At 46.1% G+C, this 3298-nt stretch overlaps 1 pseudogene; it reads right to left on the bottom strand.

The window, feature by feature from the left end:
• Positions 1 to 1119: 1119 nt before the first annotated feature.
• Positions 1120 to 2780, bottom strand: LOC103018745 (ADP-ribosylation factor-like protein 16; annotated as a pseudogene).
• Between the last annotated feature and the right edge of the window lie 518 nt (positions 2781 to 3298).

Raw genomic sequence — 3298 nt, 5'->3', positions numbered from 1 at the left:
CTTACCTATTTATGTGCCCTTACCTATGACTCATAGTTATTATAATTTTATTGTATGTTTTCCCTCTGTAAGGCAAGTCCCCTTCGTTGCTACTTTTTAGGGGAAACACATATTCTTGTAAACCTCTATCAGATGAAATCAAGAAGCACCTTCAAGTTTCATTTTCTAAAAACTCCCATGGAGTTTTTATTAATTTTTTAGATCACTCGTGGCAAAACTGATATCTTATGATTGCTTATTCTCATCGAGTAATGTGGATTTTCCCCAATACATTCAAGCCTAATTTTTATGCTCTTAAGTATTATAGATTTCATTGAATAGGTGTGCTTATTTTATTTTATTTTTTTCTTACCAGACTGCAGTAGGTTTAATAGTGGCACCAAAAGATATGTCCAAGTTGTAACCCCCGGAACACGCAAAGGTGACCTTCTTTGGAAAAAAGATCTTTGCACATGTAACTGTGGATCTTGAGATGAGATCACCTTGGATTTAGGGTGGGCCCTACATCCTCCTTATAAAAAGAGGAGAGAAGACCACGTGAAGACAGAGGCAGAGATTCAAGTCCGCCGAGCCACAAGCCAACAACACCAAGCGGCACCAGCAGCCACTAGAAGCAGGGAACGGATTCCCCCTCAGAGACTCCACACTTCTGGCTTCCAGCACCGTGAACGTAAGTTTATGCTGCTGCAAGCCACCATTTGTGGTGATTTGTTACAGAGGCCCTAGGACACAAACGCACCAAGCAATAGATGTTTTCCCACAAGCTTCCTTATACTGTCACGGTATCAGAAACTCAACAGTTGGAGCTTGTGTCAGAGTTGAGAGAGCAGCTCTCCTGGGGGGAGGGGAACAAATCCCCTAGAACCATCCCAGGGTGGTGTAGGACACAGGCCACCCGGCAGGCCTGTCCTCCTCTCCCAGCGCTGGAGCCAGAGGGCAGATGTCAGGAGTTTCTATAACCTGGGTGCCTCAGTTTACCCATCACTGCAACTCAGCACAGAACCCCATCTTCTAGGGCTTATTCTGCCCTTATAAAAGCAACAGATAGCCAGAGGCCAAGCAGTGCTGCTTCTGCCTTCTTGCCACAGAGCCGGCCAGCCACGCTTCTCCGCCCTGCAGTCAACCATTAGTTCTGTGGGTGTCCTCGAGCCAGCGCAGCACTTCTGACAAGCCAGTGCCTTTCCGGGCACTGATTTCTACGTGGTGATATTCCGCTTGGCACAAGCAATGAGGTCCGGGAGCCTGATTAACGACTTCATCTCTTCTATGGTCATGTAACAGGGCAGGTCAATTTTATTGAAGAGAATCAGAACCGATGCTTCTTCAAGTTGTTCTGTGGAAAGGAGACCCAGGAGCTGCGCACATGATGCAGAGAGCTGGGTGGGGTTAGAGGCGTCCACCATGAACAGGAGAGAATGACAGTTTCCATAGTAACTGGACCAGATGGGGCCCATGATCCACCCCCCAGCTCCCGGATGGTGATCTTTCTCTGAGCCACAATGTCCGTTAAGTTGGTACCCACCGTGGGCCGCGTCGGGGGAGGATCACCCAGGTCGCCCTTCCCATCCCGGGACCTCAGCTGTGCAAGGCAGTCAAGGTCTCCGTAGTGAGGTGGATGGACCTAGAGTCTGTCATACAGAGTGAAGTAAGTCAGAAAGAGAAAAACAAATACCATATGCTAACACATATATATGGAATCTAAAAAAAGAAAAAAAAAAGGTTCTGATGAACCTAGGGGCAGGACAGGAATAAAGACGCAGACATAGAGAATGGACTTGAGGACACGGGGAGGGGGAAGGTTAAGCTGGGACGAAGTGAGAGAGTGGCATGGACATATATACACTACCAAATGTAAAACAGATAGCTAGTGGGAAGCAGCCGCATAGCACAGGGAGATCAGCTTGGTGCTTTGTGACCACCTAGAGGGGTGGGATAGGGAGGGTGGGAGGGAGGGAGACGCACGAGGGAAGAGATATGGGGATATATGTATATGTATAGCTGTTTCACTTTGTTATACAGCAGAAGCTAACACACCATTGTAAAGCAATTATACTCCAATAAAGGTGTTAAAAAACAACAACAAAGGTCTCGGAGCGGGGCCAAGGAGGGAGCACTGGCGGACCCCGCCCTGGGCGCCCCCCGCCCTGCTCACCGCCAGCGCCCCCCGATCCCCATCCCCCCTGCCCGGCGCGGGAGGATCGTCGGCAAGCGTTTCACCAACAGCGTCTCCCCCAGGCCCGTGGCACCGAGCCTGCTTATTTTTTTATAATATCCTCTCCAAGGTATTTTGAAGTTCTGCTGCTATTTTAATGGAAATATCTTTATTGAATTTCTTTCATTTTATACATGCCTGATGGTTGGTTTTAAAATGTCACACCAATCAAAGAAAATGAATATTCTTAGAATTACATTGTTAATAACTCATTAGTTTACAATAATGTATATTGTAAAACAGGAAGAAAAACAGAAACAAAGATTAAACTTTACAGAATGAAAAACAGCCTCTTGCCTCACCCGCTCCCAGTCCAGAACCACTGTCATGTCCCTTTTCAATGTTTGGGTTCTTAGTTTTTCTGGTACTTTCCACCATAACTTTAAATAATAGGCTTTTGGCTTTGTTTCTTGGTTTACCAACGTTAGATACTAGCACACATTACCTCCTGCTTTAAGGATGATAAGGTTCGGCCTCCCGTTTCATGTGGGTACCTGAGAGCTGGTTCATTTACTGGTGAACGCCCGCTGCTTATAACACTGACGCTGGTGGTGATTATGGCCGGCATAGCATGTCTTGCTGGGATATTCTGAGGACCCTTCCTCTGGGTGTTGCGGCTTTGTTTCTTCCTGGGATCACTGGCTACCTAGAGCACCAACTCTCCTGTGTCCTCTGCTCATTCTCATTGTTTTAGCCCAGGGGAAAACTCTACTGCTCCTACAAAGACTAACACAAATGATGATCCTTTCCATCACCCCTGGGAACCCTCCTGCTCTCTTTATTGACTGGATTTTCAATTCTGAGCATTCCCAAAGCCACTGGCCAATCAACCCTTGCAGTGTATTGGGCTATGATGCCCTCCAGTCTTGTGTCTCTGTCATTCCAATCCTGTTTGATTTCTCTATTTCAGAAACTTCTTAAGACTACCTAGTATGCTAGGAAGATTATTTTCTAACAGTTCAGTTAATAAGTTTTCCTTTTAAATATACAGATTTTTTTTTTCTTCATTCCAAGGTATTTGAGGAGGGAAGGGAATAGATGCATCTACACCCAGACAGCCATCTTAATCCAATCTTAAATAATATT

Source organism: Balaenoptera acutorostrata, chromosome 2 (genome assembly GCF_949987535.1).
Source record: "Balaenoptera acutorostrata chromosome 2, mBalAcu1.1, whole genome shotgun sequence".
Taxonomy (NCBI): domain Eukaryota; kingdom Metazoa; phylum Chordata; class Mammalia; order Artiodactyla; family Balaenopteridae; genus Balaenoptera; species Balaenoptera acutorostrata.
This window is presented reverse-complemented; position numbering and strand designations above follow the sequence as displayed.